At 41.2% G+C, this 21,697-nt stretch overlaps 1 long non-coding RNA gene across 1 annotated transcript in view; it reads left to right on the forward strand.

The window, feature by feature from the left end:
- The first annotated feature begins 4,377 nt into the window (after positions 1 to 4,377).
- The window catches only part of LOC117530335, a 27,470-nt gene continuing 10,150 nt past the window's right edge, over positions 4,378 to 21,697 (forward strand). The window contains exons 1-3 of the long non-coding RNA XR_004566325.1: positions 4,378 to 4,677; positions 7,585 to 7,592; positions 18,739 to 18,740. This is a non-coding gene — a long non-coding RNA (uncharacterized LOC117530335). The remainder of the gene's footprint in view (positions 4,678 to 7,584; positions 7,593 to 18,738; positions 18,741 to 21,697) is intronic.

Genomic DNA, 21,697 nt, shown 5'->3' on the forward strand with positions numbered 1-21,697 from the left:
GAGATTATTTAAAACTGTTTACAACAAAAAAATGTTTCACCAATTGAATTCTGAGGAATTAAAACGAAAATCATGAGTGTTTACTGCCCTCAAGTGGATATAATGCTGAACTACAACGTCATGAATTGCAGTCAGAATAATGCAGACATAAGAACAGATTTTAAAATATGTAATATAAATCTATAAGACTATTACCATACACAACAAATACAACTGCTCAGTTTAAAGGAAATCATGATGATTCACTGCCCTCAGGTGGACACAATAGTGAACTACAACAGAATTTTCTCCTATACATGTATAATTTTCTTGAATATTCACAAATATACAAAACACTACATTAAGGACTTAGGAGGCATAAATGATGATGATGATGATGATGATGATAACTCAATGGTAATAGCACTATTTTGTTATAAATTAAAACATTAATGGTTTTACAGGTGGAGGACACCAACATTTTTTTTCCCCTCATATCTTCTGGCTGTTTTTTTTCTTGAATTCTGCATTTGGTTCTGGTAGGGGCACCACTGGTACCATGGTGTGGTACCTGGACCCAACACATACATCAATATGTGCCTTTTCCAGAAGGTTTGCTGTGTCTCCCAGCAGTCTGTAGAGCACGGAGGAGATTCCAGGAGACAGTTACTGTAGGACAGCTGGACAGGGCCACAAAATGTCCTTAACCCATCAGCAGGACCAGTATCTGCTCCTTTGTGCAGGAGGAACAGGATGATCACTGCCAGAGTCCTACAAAATTATCTCCAGCAGGCCACTGGTGTGACTGTCTCTGACCAAACCATCAGAAACAGACTTCATGAGGGGGCCTGAGGGCCTGACGTCCTGTAGTGGGCGCTGTGCTCACTGACCGGCACCGTGGAGCTCGACTGACATTTTCCATCGAACACCAGAATTGGTTGGTCCACCACTATGTTTTTCACAGATGAGAGCAGGTTCAACCTGAGCACATGTGACAGACGTGAAAGAGTCTGGAGAAGCTGTGGAGAACGTTATGCTGCCTATAACATCACTCAGCACGACCGGTTTGGTGGGTCAGTGATGGTCTGTGGAGGCATCTCCCTGGAAGGACACACAGACCTCTACAGACTAAACAACAGCACCCTGACTGATATCAGGTATCAGGATGAAGTCCGTGGACTCACTGTCAGAGAACTGATTTCCTCCTTCATAGTTCTGACCCACAAATCTGAATTTGATGACTTCATGCCTCCTTCAGAGTTTGGTGTATATCAGATATAACTTCTCCTCTCCCTTCTTGGATAACATGGATTGTGTGGACTCTCACCCGCCCCTGTAGTTGTATCCATGTCACTAATCTCTGCTTTAGGCTCCTGTCTGATTGGTTTGATGATGTCAGTTTTTGGTTGGTGGCTTTCAGTCGTCTCCTTGTACAGAATCTTTTCTCTCATGTCCAGATCTGTCTGAGTCCGACACTCATTGACACATTTGATGAACTTCACCAACCTGTTTTTGAGTTCTCTTCCTGTGTCTGGACAAAAGACAAGATACGAAGAGCTGTTTTTGTCATAACTCACAACACCCCCTTTTTCACATTGTGAGTCCAGATTTGTCTTGTTATGTTTGTGGACACAACACACCGACCCAAATGTTCTCATCCTTGAAAGGTCAGACTTCTTCTCTGTCCCGTTTTGATGGGGACAATAAGGAGCTGAGGTCTCCTGCTGAATTGTGTTTTGACAAAGCAGTGACTGAAACTCTGGAGATGTAAACTCTCTGCTGTTATCTGATCTGATAAACTTGATTTTTCCATCAGATGCTCCATCAGCAATGAACTTCTCTGTAGCTTTAACTGTGTCACTCTCAGCTTTCAAAAAATACACTAAAGCAGTTTCTGAATATATGATCAGTGAATGTTAATGTGGACCTGCTGGCTCTGTAGGTCCTGACAAATGTGTGTCCAAGTGAGACATTTGCTCTTTTATCTGGTTCTGTGTTCCTGCTCTGGACTCACACTTCATATTTAAGATCAGCCTCATCAGTTTGACCTTTAATTTCATCCCCTCTGTGACACGTTCCAACTTTAACACTTCCTCATAGTTACAGTGACCTAATATTTGGTGCCATGTTTGACGATGGTAACATCCATGACATTGATCAACATCACTGGACAGTAACACTGTGTCTTAATATAACGGAGGAACAAACTCACATACAGCCTTCAGTTTGTTTGACTGGCAGGAAAACTGCTCACAGGAGCAAAGTCACAGTCATTTATTGATTATCTGCTGCACTCTGACAATTACAGCAGAGTGAAGAGCACATTGAAGAACACAGTTCAACATCTTTGAATTGCAGGAATTATGGAGAGAATTTCGGTTTTTTCCCTCTTTTCCTCGTCTCTGCGCTCCAGGGCCAGTAGGTGGCGGTAATGCAACATATGTTCGTATAATGCAATGAAGAAGAACTTTGCTGTAGACGCCGAAAGCTAAAGCTAGTTAGCTGAGACGCTGGAAACTCTTCTCTGAACAGATCAAACTTCACTCTGTGATCCTCGAATATGTTTTTTTGAAAACCCCCAGAAGCACAAAGGTCGACAGTAAACTGGAAGAAGAATAAAAGGTGAAGTTAGTGTAAAAAAGTGGAAGAGCTGAGAAGGTTGTTGAAACAGCGGCTAACTGCTGCTAATGCTGAGTCTGGACACATCTGGTGGACTTTTGTCTTTTGGACGGTCGTCTGCGTCTTTTTGTCTCTGCTGTTGGCCTCCGGTGATCAGGTACATTTTTTAAGCTGTGGATGACGTTAATATGTTAAAATGTTGGTTTGTTTTTCTACAACGTTTCTTTTCCGATTTATTGAGCTGTGAACTTAGAATCTGTGAATATCTTTCTAACTTTACTGGAGTGTTTGTTTTTTTTTCCTCGGTTTTTTTTCTCCTCCGGTTGTTTGTGTGACGGCAAATTACTCCAACAAACACGTTTGTGAAGAAAACACCGTAATGTTGGCTCAGAGTTAAAACGCTTTAACTTGTAGCACCGTGTGCCCAGCCCTGTGTCGAAACTCTGAACCACGTGTCGAAACTCTGAACCACGTGTCGAGTCCTGCAGTGACTGAAGCCCTCATTCGAAGCTCGAGTTGTTTTCCAGAAATCACGTGACCGACACGCATCAGGCGCACAGACTGTTGATTGGTCAGGCGTCGGATCACTCAGGTAGCCCAACAACCGGCCCGGGAATGAATTGGGCCTGATTCAGATTCAGAATCAATTATTTTGATTTGATTTGATCAGATAACGATTTGGGTTAGTGTTATTCAAACCTTTTTTGAGCTGTTACCTAATTGTCTAGTTATGCAACATATTAGTATTATTATTGTTGTTGCTATTATTATTATTATCATGATTGTCAATAATAGTATTTTTAAGATAACATGGATTGATATATATGATCATTATACAGGGAGAAGGGGTGGGATTATAGATAAGTTTCGACTTCTCACTCCTCTTTGAAGTAACTTTATTTTTACATTGTCTTTTATTTTTTGTTTTGTTATGTTCAAAATAAATCTTCAATTCAGTGTACCTCTAAACTAATGTTTCACTCCATAAATGAAAACTTTTTTTTAATAGAGTGATACGTTATCTTAAAGACTGAAATGCAGAAGTCAGACTCCAGAAAAAAGTCTCAAGCATTAAATTGTCTGCATTTTGTGAGCAAACAGGAGAAATTTTGGGGATTATTCCAACATCACTACATACATGGATCTGAGCACTGTTTGAAAAAACTAAACAGTCAGACTTTGAATCACAGAATGACTCAGATCCCACTTTCCTCAAATCGGCGAGTGTCAGAGCTGAACTTTAATTTGTTTCTCTGCACGTCCAGACTGCTCGCAGTTTTTAGTGGAAATACATTGCGATCGACGGGACATTTATCTGGTGTGAGAGATATGTATGTAATAGGGGAGCAATGGTTCAGTTAGCCCACGGTTCGGTTCGTACCACGGTTTTTGGGTCACGGTTACGGTTCGATTTCGGTATGCATTTTTCCTACAAAAAAAAAAAAAACCAAATTCTACTATTTTAACTCCCTTTATTTTGCTCATAGGCAAAAATAAATACAACTCTTTGTATCACACACATTCCAGTAGGCTATGACTGTGGTAAAACATGTCCTGCATAAAGTGTAAGTTAAACATAAAATTTCAAGTGTGAAATTTCCTCTCAGCCTTGACTACTCTTACACTGGTATAACATTCAAGTAGGCTATGACTGTTGTACATAACAAAACATGTACTGTATAATGTATGTGTGTATATATATATATATATATATATATATATATATATATACACACAGTAGTGTTCAGAATAATAGTAGTGCTATGTGACCAATAATAATACATTTTATTTGTTAGGTGCCTTTCTGGGCACTCAAGGTCGCCTTACAACAATGCAACATAACAATAACAATATAAAATAACATTAAAACAAAGTTTAAAACAATTAAGGTTAAAATTAAACAGGACAGAGCAGTTATGGTTGTAGTGAATAAGCTTGTCTAAACAGATGAGTTTTGAGTTTGGATTTGAAATCAGTGAGTGAGGTGGTATTATGGAGGTCTGGGGGGAGTGTGTTCCAGAGCTGGGGAGCAGAGCGGCTGAATGCCCTGCTCCCCACAGTGACAAGACGGGCGGGGGGGTGGAGAGCTGGAGGGAGGAAGCAGAGCGAAGGGAACAGGCAAGTGAGTTGATGTGGATGAGATCAGTCAAGTACGAGGGGGCAAGGTTATGAATGGTTTTGAATGTAAGGAGCAGGAGTTTGTAGTGAATGCGGTACGAGATGGGGAGCCAATGGAGCTGCTGAAGAACCGGAGTGATGTGATTTGTGAAATGTGTGTGTGTGTGATGATACGGGCGGCAGAATTCTGGACCAGTTGAAGTTCATGAATAGTTTTGTGGGGGAGACCAAACAGGAGGGAGTTGCAATAGTCCAGACAGGAGGTGACAAGGCTGTGGACAAAAATTTAAAGTTACTGTTCAGTTATCTATTTCCCGCCCCAGCCAATATGAATTTCTTGCTTTTAAGTTGGAGCTTCAAAATGGCCACTTTCTCATTGTTGTAGGCTGCTACAGACCGCCATCTGCTAGTAGTGAGACTTTGTCATCGTTGAGTGATCAGCTTTCGATTTTAAGCTTCAGTGAGATTCTACTAACAGGAGATCTGAACTTAGATTGGTTTTCATCTGTTTCGGATGGTTTTAAATCTATTTGTGATTCTTTTAACCTAACACAATTAGTTAATGGTTCAACACGCCTAAACCTTAAGTGTCCAGAGAAATCCTCTCATTGATTTATTTTTAACTAATGGTCCTCATAAATACTCAGACATTGGTATTTTTGCAAATGATTTGAGCGATCATTGTGTCATAGTCACTATTAGACAAGCAAAGCTCCCAAAAGCAAGGCCATGTATTATTATGAAATGTGATTTTAAACATTTTTGTGAACAGGGTTTTTATCATGAGTTATGGCATTATGACTGGTCCAAGATCACACTTTTTAATGATGTAGAACTTGCCTGGAATTACTTTTATGAAGCTTTTAGTAGTATTATTAATAAACAGGCCCCACTGTGCAAATTTAGAGTGAAAGGTAGAAATAACCCTTGGTTTTCACCTGAGCTTTCCAGTTTCCTTAAAGCACGTGATGATGCCTGGGCTAAGGCCAGAAAATCTAAATCCCCAGATGATTGGTTGATTTTCAAACAGCTCAGAAATCGCTTTACTTCCTTGGTTAAAAAGGCTGAGTCTGATTTTTATATGGACAAAACTACTCGTTATTTAAATGATCCTAAGAAATTTTGGAAAGTAGTCAAGTCTTCCTTTGGGGATGATACTATAGATGAACTTCCTGCTTGCATAGTAAAAGATGCACATATTCTAGCTGACACAACAGCCATTCTTAATCATCTTAATGAGCACTTTGTTTCTTCAGGATCCCTGTTTGAGTTATTGCATCCATATCAACGTAATGTGCAAGGGATTTGCCCTCAATCCCCACCTATTAATACGATTGCTTCAGGATTTGATCTGACTCCATTTGATGTAGCTGAGGTCCTTAGGGCTCTAAAACAATTGGATCAATCCAAACCTGCAGGACCTGACAATCTTGAGCCTTTCATTTTGAGGTCAGCTGCAGATTTTATTGCAGAGCCTCTATGTCATATTTTTAATTTAACTATTTTCCAAAATAGGATTCCGAAAATAGGGAAGTCAGCTTATGTTTTTCCCCTGCTGAAAGGTGGTGACCCCTCCTTGGTTAACAATTATAGGCCAATTTCCAAATTATGTGTTCTGTCTAAATTTCTAGAAAAGCTGGTCAGTGAACAACTCAAAAACTTTTTAAATGATCATTGTCTCCTTTCACAAAACCAGTCAGGTTTTCGGAAACAGCACAGTACAATAACTGCTGCTGTTAAAGTGGTAAATGACATTATAGAGGCACTAGATGGTCGAAAATACTGTGCAGCTCTGTTTATAGATTTGTCAAAGGCATGTGATACAGTTGATCATGCTGTCCTGGTGGATAGACTCCATAAGATTGGGTTATCTAACCGGGCCTTAAACTGGTTCTCCAATTATTTATCAGAGAGAACGCAATGTGTTCAGGCTGCTGGGTCTTTTTCTTCTTTCCTCCCTGTGCAAAATGGAGTACCTCAAGGCTCTATACTGGGGCCTTTGTTGTTTACAATTTATGTAAATAATCTTTGCAATGATTTGTCTGATGCTGCGTCACATTTTTATGCTGATGACACTGTAATTTACTGTTTCGCTTCCTCAGCCTTAAAATCCCTCGAGTTGTTGTAGTCGGCCTTTGACACTGTTCAGCTCCGTTTGAAACAGCTCAAGTTGGTGCTGAATGCAGACAAATCAAAGACTATGCTGTTTTCAAATGGTAAGCAGCTTCCATTTTCCCTTCCTAAGTTGTCAACCATTTACGGAGCAGAAATTGAAACGGTCACATCTTACAAATACTTGGGTATCTTAATTGATGAGAACTTGTCTTTTAAATTGCATATTGATAAACTTGTTTTTAAACTGAAATTGAAACTGGGTTTCTTTTTTAGAAATAAATCATGTTTTTCGTTGCAAGATAGAAAAAAAAATGATTACCACAGTCTTTCTGCCCTTGTTAGACTATGGAGACTTGCTTTTTATGAATGCTCCTCATCAGTTTTTATTGAAATTGGATGCTGTATGCTTTACGTTTTATTACTGGCTGCAGTTATTGTGTACATCACTGCTCACTATATGCCGCTGCACATTGTTCATCCTTGTCTGTTCGTAGACGCTCTCATTGGCTGATTTTTATTTATAGATGTATTCTTGGACTTCTGCCTTCATATTTGTGTTCATATATGTTTAGAAACCTCAGTGCTTATAGCCTGCGCTCTCAGGACGTTATACTGATGCAGGTCCCAAGAGTTAGAACTGAATTGGGCAAAAAGGCTTTTAAAGTTGCTGCCCTGTCCACATGGAATATTTTGCAGAAGGACCTCAAATTGACACATCGTGTAACTTTGGGAGAATTTAAAACGATCATAAAGGACAGAGAGTTAAGGACAATTGGACTGTGTAATTGCGTTCTGTAACTATGTATTGCAATTCTGTTTCTTGAATGTGTGTGTTTTGTGTTTGATGTAGCTACTTTTCTTTTGTGTTGCCATCTTGGCCAGGTCACTCTTGAAAAAGAGGTTTTAATCTCAATGAGTTTATTACCTGGTTAAATAATGGAAAAGAAAAAAAGAAAGAAAATAAGGGAGAGACACTCCTCTTCTTCTTGTCTCTGTCTCCTGCCTATCTGGTCTCTTTGTTCTCTGGGACTTCTGCACTTTGTCCAGGGACCATCGTGGGTACCCACATACTGTGAGGGCTTTCCGGACAGGTTGTTGTTCTTTAGCCCTTCCCTCTGCAGTTGTGGGCACCTGTAGGGCTCTGTGTTGAAGCATCCTGATCACCCCGAGCTTGTGTTCAAGGGGGTGGTTTGAGCCAAAGAGCAGATATTGGTCAGTGTGAGTTGGTTTTCTGTAAACCCCTGTCTGGAGCTGCCTGTTCTCTCCAATCGTAACATCACAGTCCAAGAAGGCTAAATGGTTTTTTCTGGCATCCTCACGTGTGAACTTGATATTGGCGTCCACCGAGTTGATGTGTTCTGCAAAGTCCTCAACTTCCTCTTGCTTGATTTTAACCCATGTGTCATCAACATATCTGAACCAGTGACTGGGAGAGATGCCTGTGAAAGACATCAAGGCTGTCTTCTCCACGCGCTCCATGTACAGATTGGCCACAATGGGGGATACCGGCGACCCCATCGCACAACCATGAATCTGCCTGTAGTAATTCCCCCTAAACAGGAAATATGTGGTGTTAAGACAGATCTCCAAGAGTTGGCAGATGTGGTCTGGTGTAAGTTTGGTCCTTTCAAGTAGAGACACATCCTCCAGCAGTCTCTGCCTCACAGCTGAGACAGCCTCAGTGGTGGGGATGCAGGTGAACAACGAAGTCACATCAAATGACACGATTGTTTCATCTGCCTCCAGCTGCAGGTCCTTGATCTTGTTCACAAAATCTTGTGTGTTCTCCACATGGTGGTCTGAGTTACCCACTAGAGGAGCCAAAATCCACTTGAGGTGCTTGGCCAAATTGTATGTGATGGAATCTGTGCTACATACAATAGCCCTGAGTGGCACGTCCTGTTTGTGGATTTTGGGTAGTCCATAGATGCACAGAGTGGCGTCCCCAGGGTACAGTCTGTAGTATGTCTGCCTGTCGATGAGTCCCTCTTTCTCCAGGTTTTGGAGGTAGCTAATGATTTTCTTCTTATAGCCGCTCGTAGGGTCTCTCTTCAGACGTTCGTATGTATTGGAGTCACTGAGCAAGTTGTTGATCTTGGCCTCATAGTCCGATGTGTTCAGGACCACCGTGCATCTGCCTTTATCCGCTGGCAGGATAAGGATGCTTTGGTCCTTTTGCAGTGCTGACAAGCACGTCAAGCAACCCAGTCCAGTCGAAGATTCAAGCTTCTCTACTATGGAAACCACCTGGACAACTGAGAGCCTACACAGAAACACTCCGGACGGGTTGTTGTTCTTTAGCCCTTCCCTCTGCAGTCGTGGGCACCTGTAGGGCTCTGTATTGAAGTGTCCTGATCACCCCGAGCTTGTGTTCAAGGGGGTGGTTTGAGCCAAAGAGCAGATATTGGTCAGTGTGAGTGGGTTTTCTGTAAACCCCTGTCTGGAGCTGCCTGTTCTCCCCAATCGTAACATCACAGTCCAAGAAGGGTAAATGGTTGTTTGTGGCATCCTCACATGTGAACTTGATATTGGCGTCCACCAAGTTGATGTGTTCCTTAAAGTCCTCAACTTCCTGTTGCTTGATTTTAACCCATGTGTCATCAACATATCTGAACCAGTGACTGGGAGAGATGCCCGTGAAATTCATTTGCACAGATTAAACTGTAGCATTTGGATTTTACTGTGGATATAGAATCCTTGTAGTGGATGATATGAGTTGAGTACATTTCCTTATGAATGGTGAGTCCAGTTTTGCGATAAAGTCTTTCCAGCTGACGGCCTTTAGTTTTTAACAGTCTGAGAGTGGGGGTGAACCAGGGTGCAGTGAGAGTGAAAGAGACTGAACAGGTTTTGAGTGGAGCCAAAGTGTTGAGAATGTTATGGAGATGAGTGTTGTAGTGTGTAAGAAACTCATCTGTTGTAGAAAGACTATCAGCACTGGGGATGTTATTAATGTGAGAAATTAAATTGTCCAGGTTAATATCCTTGATGTTACGGAAGTGAATAGTATGTGGAGGGTTGGATTTTGAGAAAGACAATGTGATACTGAATGATAAGAGCAGATGGTCAGTGAAAGGGAGTTGAGCAGCTTTACAGTCCATAGGAGCAAGTCCTGAGCAGCAAATTAAATCAAGAATATGACCTTTGTTGTGTGTGGGAAAGTTGACAAACTGTTGAAGTCCAAAACTATCCAAACAGGATGTAAAGTCTTTTGTAAGAGAGTTATTAACTAGGGGTGGGCAAACATAAAAAATCTTAATCGCATTAACTCAATGACTTTCTGTGATTAATCATGATTAATCACATGGTATATGTGAAACCCAAAAATGAATTCAAAAGCCGCTTGAAAGCAGTTTTATTTGAAAATGTAAATGAACATTGCATAAATTTGAAAATGTAAATTTCAACTGAAACACACTAATGAAATCAAATATAAAACCACTGGCAGGTAATTTGTTATCCTGTTTCATATCAAAATAACAATATTCATGTCCATGACTAAATGTACTAAAACAAATACGTCACAATTGTACACATACCACAGTTTGATATGTGTACAATTGTGATGTATTTGTTTTAGTATATTTAGATTTTGTTGTGATTTGGCACTTTATAAGCCGATTAAATTGAATTGAAATTGAACATTTTGAGTCTTAAAGTAAATAAATATGAATTTGGTCACTGGATCCTTAAACTTTGTACATAATGAACTCTACATGGTGAATCCTTGATCTCTGGACATAAATAGGAATAAACAAAATCTGTAGTTTTTGTCAAAAGCATTTCCTTTCAGACACTGGCATGAATGTGTTTCCATATATCTGAGCTGAGCTTACAGCTGCTGTGCTTCACTTCAGGATGTAATTTGAAAAGAAAATACAGCACGTTTCATTTTGGGAGGGAAAAAAAAACGTTTTAGTCGATTGTAGTTTCTTGTCTGTATTACATTTGGAAAGAGGTGTCATTTTATTTAAAGCGGCGATTCATTTTGAAGTTATTAATTCCGACCGGACTCTGTCTCAGCCGCGCAGGGTTTCGAGCTGTGTGAACGGAACGGAGGACGATTCTCGTTTCTTGACAGCAACAAGACAAGAGTCCCAGTTAGTGACTGACGATATTTTAATGGCTTTGCGAGGGATTAAGAAGCGGCTTGCCGTTTCTGAAGAGCAGTGAATCAAAGAACCAACGAGCTACTGGATCGAAGCATTGCTTCAATGGTTCATGGTTTCAAAGTGGAGCTGCGCTGCAGAAATGGTTTATTACAGACCAAACCCTGAATATCCGACTTTATTTGTACGTCCGTATGACTCTGAAACTCGGAAAAATCCGTATAATTTACGGACTATAGGTTGACATGAAAACCACCGAAAAGCTGTGTTCACCGCGGGGACACATTCGGCTATTCGAGATTATTCAAGATTTTTTTTTTTTTTTTTTTTTACCGATGACGAACGATGCGTAAAAAAAAATTTCATCCGGGCCTGATCCTGTAGAACTTTGTACCGAAAATGTCCATTCAAAAGTTCGGCGTCTTTCTGCATTCGGTTTTGTTGTGCATTTCATAGCCTGTACTTTTCTCGATCCTCGTGTCGTTTTCTGTGCGAACTCAGCTATCAGCAGGAAGCAGCAGCATAAGCTCGCCCCCGACTGACGCTTTCAAAATAAAAGGCAACGAGCAACAGTCATAAGGCTAAAAAAAAAACAACAAAAAAAAACCCGCAGCGTTAAGGGGAGGAACAAAATTGACGGCGATAATGACCTCAATAATTAACGCAACATTAGCGCATTAACGTTGCCCAGCCCTATTATTAACATTATCCATATGAATACTGAAGTCACCCAGTAGTATGATATTAGTTGAGAGTGTGGATAAGTGAGTGAGAAAGGCAGAGATGTCAGTGATAAAATCCTTGTTTGGTTTTGGCGGTCGGTACAGAGTTGTGATGATGGTGGGAACAGGTCCAGAGAGCTGGCAGACGGTGGCCTCGAATGAGTGACAGGCAGGCACACTCACAGGCGCCACCCTCCAGGTCTCCCGGTAGATCATCACGAGACCGCCCTCTCTGCCGGTCCCACTAGGTTCAGTGAGGTAAACAAACCCCGCTGGAGTAGCATCATTAAGAGCAGAGAAGTCATTCGGCTGTTGCCAGGTCTCAGTCAGGCACAAGATGTCGAACTTACGGTCCGTTAGGAGATCTTGGACGAGATGGCCCTTACTCGTGAGAGAGCGGATGTTTAAGAGGCCAGTGTTGACCGTAGTGCCGCTGAGGCTGGCTGCCGCGTTAGCCGACCGTGGGACGCAGGTCAGCACAGCTGGATTAGCGCGGTGTCTGGTGTTCTTCGGCAGTCGGCGTGCGGTGGACCAAAATGACTTTATTGAGCTGGAGTTGTCATATTGGAAGTGTCGCCGTGAGCCCCGGTGTGTGCTTCTCCGCCGGGACAGGTAAAGGATGTCCGGGTGTTGAAGCAGAGCAGGTGCTGGTGAATCATGTGGATTAAAATGAAGTTTGAACTCAGTGGCTGAATATTGGAAAAGTGCTGATGTCTGATGGATAACAGACAGTATGAACCAGCAAAGTACGAGCCACACACAGCAGAACCACATAACTAGGCTGGGTTGCAACAGGAGATGGCTTCTGGTAGCAGGTAAGCTAATCACTCAGTTGCACGCTAACTCCAGTGACAGTTTTACAAGTGTGATGAATAAATGGGTTGATAGCCCACGCATAAATCGTACATTCAATGGCCAAAAAATGTACATTTAAGCATTTAAGTATTAAACCCACTGAGCAGCGGCAGCCAAAGCACGCCAGCGTTCACTCCAATCCACTAAAAACATTACTTCAGGTTTGGAGTATATTTCTTATTGTTACATGGGAAACAAGGTACCAGTAGATTGACACAAATCCAACAAGACCATGCATTCATGATATGCACACTCTTAAGGCTATGAAATTGGGCTATTAGTAAAAAAAAAAGTAGAAAAGGGGGTGTACAACCCCTGGCAAAAATTATGGAATCACCGGCCTCAGAGGATGTTCATTCAGTTGTTTAATTTTGTAGAAAAAAAGCAGATCACAGACATGACACAAAACTAAAGTCATTTCAAATGGCAACTTTCTGGCTTTAAGAAACACTATAAGAAATCAAGAAAAAAAGATTGTGGCAGTCAGTAACGGTTACTTTTTTAGACCAAGCAGAGGAAAAAAATATGGAATCACTCAATTCTGAGGAAAAAATTATGGAATCACCCTGTAAATTTTCATCCCCCAAATTAACACCTGCATCAAATCAGATCTGCTCATTGACATTGACCCTATGCCATGACATTGACCCTATGTGTCTTTTTGCAAGGAATGTTTTCACAGTTTTTGCTCTATGGCAAGATGCATTATCATCTTGAAAAATGATTTCATCATCCCCAAACATCCTTTCAATTGTCCAAATTATCAACATAAACTTGTGCATTTATTGATGATGTAATGATAGCCATCTCCCCAGTGCCTTTACCTGACATGCAGCCCCATATCATCAATGACTGTGGAAATTTACATGTGCTCTTCAGGCAGTCATCTTTATAAATCTCATTGGAAAGGCACCAAACAAAAGTTCCAGCATCATCACCTTGCCCAATGCAGATTCGAGATTCATCACTGAATATGACTTTCATCCAGTCATCCACGGTCCACAATTGCTTTTCCTTAGCCCATTGTAACCTTGTTTTTTTTCTGTTTAGATGTTAATGATGCCTTTCATTTAGCTTTTCTGTATGTAAATCCCATTTCCTTTAGGCGGTTTCTTACAGTTCGGTCACAGACGTTGACTCCAGTTTCCTCCCATTCGTTCCTCATTTGTTTTGTTGTACATTTTTCAATTTTTGAGACATATTGCTTTAAGTTTTCTGTCTTGACGCTTTGATGTCTTCCTTGGTCTACCAGTATGTTTGCCTTTAACAACCTTCCCATGTTGTTTGTATTTGGTCCAGAGTTTAGACACAGCTGACTGTGAACAACCAACATCTTTTGCAACACTGCGTGATGATTTACCCTCTTTTAAGAGTTTGATAATCCTCTCCTTTGTTTCAATTGACATCTCTCGTGTTGGAGCCATGATTCATGTCAGTCCACTTGGTGCAACAGCTCTCCAAGGTGTGTTCACTTCTTTTTAGATGCAGACTAACGAGCAGATCTGATATGATGCAGGTGTTAGTTTTGGGGATGAAAATTTACAGGGTGATTCCATAATTGTTTCCTCAGAATTGAGTGATTCCATATTTTTTTCCTCTGCTTGGTCTAAAAAAGTAACCGTTACTGACTGCCACAATCTTTTTTTCTTGATTTCTTATACAACCCCTGGCAAAAATTATGGAATCACCGGCCTCGGAGGATGTTCATTCTGTTGTTTAATTTTGTAGAAAAAAAGCAGATCACAGACATGACACAAAACTAAAGTCATTTCAAATGGCAACTTTCTGGCTTTAAGAAACACTATAAGAAATCAAGAAAAAAAGATTGTGGCAGTCAGTAACGGTTACTTTTTTAGACCAAGCAGAGGAAAAAAATATGGACTCACTCAATTCTGAGGAATAAATTATGGAATCACCGTGTAAATTTCCATCCCCAAAACTAACACCTGCATCAAATCACATCTGCTCGTTGACATTAACCCTATGTCATGAAATTGACCCTATGTGTCTTTTTGCAAGGAATGTTTTCACAGTTTTTGCTCTATGGCAAGATGCATTATCTTCTTGAAAAATGATTTCATCATCCTTAAACATCAGAAAAGTGTCCAAAATATCAACGTAAACTTGTGCATTTATTGATGATGTAATGACAGCCATCTCCCCAGTGCCTTTACATGACATGCAGCCCCATATCATCAATGACTGTGGAAATTTACATGTTGTCTTCAGGCAGTCATCTTTATAAATCTCATTGGAACGGCACCAAACAAAAGTTCCAGCATCATCACCTTGCCCAATGCAGATTTGAGATTCATCACTGAATATGACTTTCATCCAGTCATCCACAGTCCACGATTGCTTTTCTTTAGCCCATTGTAACCTTGTTTTTTTCTGTTTAGGTGTTAATGATGGCTTTCGTTTAGCTTTTCTGTATGTAAATCCCATTTCCTTTAGGCGGTTTCTTACAGTTCGGTCACAGATGTTGACTTCAGTTTCCTCCCATTCGTTCCTCATTTGTTTTGTTGTGCATTTTCGATTTTTTTGAGACATATTCCTTTAAGTTTTCTGTCTTGACACTTTGATGTCTTCCTTGGTCTACCAGTATGTTTGCCTTTAACAACCTTTCCATGTTGTTTGTATTTGGTCCAGAGTTTAGACACAGCTGACTGTGAACAACCAACATCTTTTGCAACATTGCGTGATAATTTACCCTCTTTTAAGAGTTTGCTAATCCTCTCCTTTGTTTCAACTGACATCTCTTGTGTTGGAGCCATGATTCATGTCAGTCCACTTGGTGCAACAGCTCTCCAAGGTGTGATCACTCCTTTTTAGATGCAGACTAACAAGCAGATGTGATTTGATGCAGGTGTTAGTTTTGGGGATGAAAATTTACAGGGTGATTCCATAATTTATTCCTCAGAATTGAGTGAGTCCATATTTTTTTTTCCTCTGCTTGGTCTAAAGAAGTAACCGTTACTGACTGCCACAATCTTTTTTTCTTGATTTCTTATAGTGTTTCTTAAAGCCAGAAAGTTGCCATTTGAAATGACTTTAGTTTTGTGTCATGTCTGTGATCTGCTTTTTTTCTACAGAATTAAACAACTGAATGAACATCCTCCGAGGCCGGTGATTCCATAATTTTTGCCAGGGGTTGTAGTGTTTCGTAAAGCCAGAAAGTTGCCATTTGAAATGACTTTAGTTTTGTGTCATGTCTGTGATCTGCTTTTTTTCTACAGAATTAAACAACTGAATGAACATCCTCCGAGGCCGGTGATTCCATAATTTTTGCCAGGGGTTGTAGTGTTTCGTAAAGCCAGAAAGTTGCCATTTGAAATGACTTTAGTTTTGTGTCATGTCTGTGATCTGCTTTTTTTCTACAAAATTAAACAACTGAATGAACATCCTCCGAGGCCGGTGATTCCATAATTTTTGCCAGGGGTTGTAGTGTGGCATTCAGTCAATGAGTTTGTCAGTTTTGTGGAACAAACAGGTGTGAATCAGGTGTCTCCTATGTAAGGATGAAGCCAACACCTGTTGAACATGCTTTTCTCTTTAAAAGCCTGAGGAAAATGGGACGTCCAAGACATTGTTCAGAAGAACAGCGTAGTTTGATTTAAAAAGTTGATTGGAGAGGGGAAAACATACGCAGGTGCAATTAAATTATAGGCTGTTCATCTACAATGATCTCCAATGCTTTAAAGTGGACAAAAAACCAGAGAGGCATGGAAGAAAACGGAAAACAACCATCAAAATGGATAGAGGAATAACCAGAATGGCAGAGGCTCACCCATTGATCAGCTCCAGGATGATCAAAGACAGTCTGGAGTTACCTGTAAGTGCTGTGACAGTTAGAAGACGCCTGTGTGAAGCTAATATATTTGCAAGAATCCCCCGCAAAGTCCTCTGTTAAATAAAAGACATGTGCAGAAGAGGTTACAATTTACCAAAGAACACATCAACTGGCCTAAAGAGAAATGGAGGAATATTTTGTGGACTGATGAGAGTAAAATTGTTCTTTTTGGGTCCAAGGGCCGCAGACAGTTTGTGAGACGACCCCCAAACTCTGAATTCAAGCTACAGTTCACAGTGAAGACAGTGAAGCATGGTGGTGCAAGCATCATGATATGGGCATGTTTCTCCTACTATGGTGTTGGGCCTGTATATCACATACCAGGTATCATGGATCAATTTGGATATGTCAAAATACTTGAAGAGGTCATGTTGCCTTATGCTGAAAAGGACATGCCCTTGAAATGGGTGTTTCAACAAGACAATGACCCCAAGCACACAAGTAAATGAGCAAAATCATGGTTCCAAACCAACAAAATTAATGCCTCACAGATGTGAAGAAATCATGAAAAACTGTGGTTATACAACTAAATACTAGTTTAGTGATTCACAGGATTGCTAAAAAAGCAGTTTGAACATAAGTTTTGAGTTTGTAGCATCAACAGTAGATGCTACTATTATTGTGAACACCCCCTTTTCTACTTTTTTTTTTTTTTTACTAATAGCCCAATTTCATAGCCTTAAGAGTGTGCATATCATGAATGTTAGGTCTTGTTGGATTCGTGAGAATCTACTGAATCTACTGGTACCTTGTTTATCATGTAACTACGAGGTCTGTTAGAAAAGTATCTGACCTTATTATTTTTTTCAAAAACCTGGATTTAAATCACGTGTGATTGCGTCAGCCAAGCTTGAACCCTCGTGCGCATGCGTGAGTTTTTTCATGCCTGTCGGTTGCTTCATTCGCCTGTGAGCAGGCTTTGAGTGAGGTGTGGTCTACCCCTCTCGTCTATTTTTTATTGCGAATAAATGTCTGAACGATTTGGATCTTTGCTGCATCAATTTTTTTCCAGAAACTGTAAGAAACCTCCAGGTGGACACCGTTCGGAAAATTGATATGGCTTTCAGGGACGATTTTATGGGGATTAAACAGATTAAGGCAGTGATTTTCAACCTTTTTTGAGCCACGGCACCCTTTTTATATTTACAAAATCCTGCGGCACACCACTGTCATGTGTCACGTGATGCACCACTAACTCGACTGTCTCTACACGGTGCGTTAGCAACACGTGCGGTACAGATATAACGTAACATTGTATACTATAGTCATGGAGCTGTATATAAGAACTAGAGAGCGCAATCCCAATGCTGCACACTAAACGAAAACGTCCCTTCATGGACAGCGACATAACGTCTCCTAACCGGGCAAAATATTGATGAAGTACCCGGATGTTAATGTATTTTCAATGGAGATTCGTGACTGAACACGCAGAAAAATGCTCGCAAAATACGTGTTAAAATGCCATTTTGTCCTGGATATCGAGCCAGTAAAATTAAATTACATTAAATTATGTCAGGAAAGTATTAAACTTACTCTGACACACACACATTCACAAATATTAGTGTTGAAAGTTACACGGATCTGCTCTGTTAAGCTACGCTGCTCGGCTGAGCTGCTGCTGTTCAAAGCAGCGCGGCTCCTAAAACCATTACAATATATTTATATATATTATATTTTTACATAATTATCCTTTATTGACCGAGTTTCATTCATGAAGTCAGCGGTGTGTGTGTGTGCACATCTCTGTGTGTGTGGCAGCACAGCGCGGGTCATTAATCTCATTATTTTAAGGTGCAAAAAAAAAAAAAAAACTCCCCAGTCTTGTCGAACAATTTTTAGTCACTAACGACAAGAATTTTAACTAGACATTGGTCTAGCAGTGGAAAATATCAACTAGACATAAGTGAAATTAATGATCCGTGTCATCGGGCGACACAGGTACGGAAGGAGACATACAGCTGTTTATCATCCAAATATCACAGACAAAGTGACAACAATAACTAAAACCACTTACTTATGGAAGGAAATATTGTCTCCCTTGTTCCTCCATTTGTGACTTTGCCAACATGCGCAGCTTTCCGGCATATTCCATCTATTTCTTGACGAGACTAAGTGAACTTCTATGCACGCAAATCACTAACTTGCCCGGAATTAAAATGGCGATCACGCTTCCTTGTCGGCACACGGCTCAGCGCTACTGCACGCTTTGCTGCCATCTACTGGAATAAAAGAGCATTACACCATCTGCCACACTATTACAGCACATACACCCGATAATGGTGATATTTGATAATTGCCCACGGCACCCCTGACGATCAATCACGGCACCCTAGGGTGCCGCGGCACCCCGGTTGAGAATCACTGGATTAAGGAGTGTTACTGCCCCTTTAAGGACAGCCCACAACTGCTGAGAGCGCAGCATGCTCCCAGCGCCGATGGACAGGCTGACACCCCACACAAACAACCAGATCATTCCAACGTGAAAGCTTTGTTGATCCGGGACCTTGTCTGACGTTCACAAAAAAGCAGAAGATGTGGACATCAGCACTTTTTCCGGCATATTCCACCATTACAGGAGTTTTTTTTCATGGAAAAAGAAGCTGAGGGACGCGCCACGGAGCCATTCATTACACGGGACAAAACCACCTCGGTGTTGGTCTCACAGGACGGCTTAAAGGTGGATTTCAGACGGATTCCGGTTGCTTTCCAGTCGTGTGAATGTCCGATTGTGATTGTGCATGAGCTGGACATGCCAGAACATGTCCTGTGAGGCTTCATCACGGCGTTTCTTTGTGCCGAGCAGGTGCACCACGACGCGCCGAACTCCTCTGCACGTCTGTCTTAATGTGCCGAAAAAGTGCTGATGTCCACGTCTTTTCACAATTCCTGTGCTAGTCAGAGGACATACCGGATCAAGACAGCGTCCAGTTTAGAAATGAACGGCACATTTCACTGTTACAGGAGTTTTTGTCATGGAAAGAGGAACAAAGGCGGAGGAATTCCGCGCGTTGCGGTGGAGCTGCATGGCGAAAAGAAACGCCGTGATGAAGCCTCAAGTTAAAAAAAATATATACACATACATATAGAGTGACCCCCCCCCCCCAAAAAAAACAAGAATTGTAATAAGTCCAAAAAAAAAAAACCTTTCAGTTTCTGTATGATCATTCTCCACAGTTTCAGTTATCTTGGTCACTTATTATAAAAGTTATGTTTTTTTTCAAAATTATATTCCAACAAATCAGACAATTTGAAGCATAATTTGAAAGAACATGACTTTTATGCTAAGATAACTGAAATTTGCTGGACCTGTGTATGTGTGTGTGTGTGTGTATATATATATATATATATATATATATATATATATATATATATATATATATATATATATATATATATATATGTCTGTCCAAAAAGTATCAGACCTTTTTATTTTTTTTTTTTCAAAAACCATATGGATTTGAATCATGTGTGCTTGCATGAGCCAACCTTGAACCTTCATGTGCATGCGTGATTTTTTTTCACGCCCGTTGGTTGCATCATTCGCCTGTGAGCAGGCTTTGTGTGAGCACTGGTCCTCCCCTCTCGTTGGATTTTCATTGCGAGGTGGAACGATTTGGAGCTTTGCTGCATCAAATTTTTCCAGAAACTGTGAGAGACAGCCAGGTGGAAACCATTCGGAAGATTCAGACGGCTTGCGGTGACAATCATATGGGCATCACACAGATTAAGGAGTGTTACAAAGACGGCGCACAATGGCGGAGGGTGCGCCGCGCTCCGAGCGGCCATCGACAGGCTGAAACGACCAGATCATTTCCAAAGTGAACGCTGTGTTGATCCGGGACGTCGTCTGACTACCAGAGAAATTGCAGAAGAGGTGGACATCAGCACTTTTTCGGCACATTCCATTGTTACAGGAGATTTTGTAATGAAAGACATGCGGAAGTTGGAAGTCTCACAGGACATGTTGTGACATGTCCAGCTCTTACACAATTCCTTGGATACTCACTCAACTGAAAAGCCACCGAAAGCCGTTTGAATCTTCCGAATGGTTTCCACCTGGCTGTCTCTCACAGTTTCTGGAAAAATTTGATTCAGCGCTGCTCCAATCGTTCAGACATTTTCCTCGAAATGAAAATCCAACGAGGGGGGAGGACCAGTGCTCACTCAAAGCCTGCTCACAGGCGAATGACGCAACCGACAGGCGTGAAAAAACTCACGCATGCGCACGAAGGTTCAAGGTTGGCTCATGCAAGCACACGTGATTCAAATCCATAAGGTTTTGGAAAAAAATAAAAAGGTCGGATACTTTTTGGACAGACCTCGTATGTATGTGTGTATGCATGTGTGTATATATACGAGGTCTGTTAGAAAAGAAACCGACCTTTTTATTTTTTAATAAAAATATTTGGATTTGAATCACGTGCGATTACATCAGCCAACCTTGAACCCTCTGTCGTTACTGTCGCCTTATGCACTTCCCACGGAGTGGGACATTGCACCGCGCTCGGAGGCGCCTTCGTCAGCCTGTTTCGAGCTGAAAACCTCCAAATTTAAGCCTCTGTTGACCCAGGACATCGTGAGAGAAGAGAGAACTTTCAGAAGAGGTCGGGATCAGCAGATTATCCGGACATTCCACTGTTAAAGGAGATTTTGTAATGAAAGACATGCGGACGGATTTGCGCGTCGGCAGGCAGGTGACGCGGCGCACCGCCACAGGAAAAGCACCTCCGTGTTGATAACCATTTGTAAAAACCAAGTGGCTTTTGATGGCTTTCAGTTGAGTGAGTATCTGAGAAACTGTTGGCTGGACATGTTCCAACTTGTCCTTAAGGTTTCCAACGGAGGTGTTTTTCCTGTGGCGGCGCGCCACGCCGGCTGCCTGCTGACGCGCGAATCTGTCCGCACATCTTTCATTACAAAATCTCCTTTAACAGTGGAATGTCCGGATAATCTGCTGATACCGACCTCTTCTGAAAGTTCTCTGTTCTCTCACGACGTCCTGGGTCAACAGAGGCTTAAATTTGGAGGTTTTCAGCTCGAAACAGGCTGACGACGGCGCCTCCGAGCGCGGTGCAACGTCCCGCTCCGTGGGAAGTCCTTAAGGCGACAGTAACACTCCATAAAATTTTCACCGAAAACCAGCTTCATTTCTCGAATGGTGTCCACTTCGATGTGCCTCATGTCTATGTATGTATGTATATATGTATATATGTATGTACGAGGTCTGTCCAAAAAGTATCAGACCTTTTTATTTTTTTCAAAAACCTTATGGATTTAAATCATGTGTGCTTGCATGAGATAACCTTGAACCTTCGTGTGCATGTGTGAGT

Source organism: Thalassophryne amazonica, chromosome 18, assembly GCF_902500255.1.
Source record: "Thalassophryne amazonica chromosome 18, fThaAma1.1, whole genome shotgun sequence".
NCBI lineage: Eukaryota > Metazoa > Chordata > Actinopteri > Batrachoidiformes > Batrachoididae > Thalassophryne > Thalassophryne amazonica.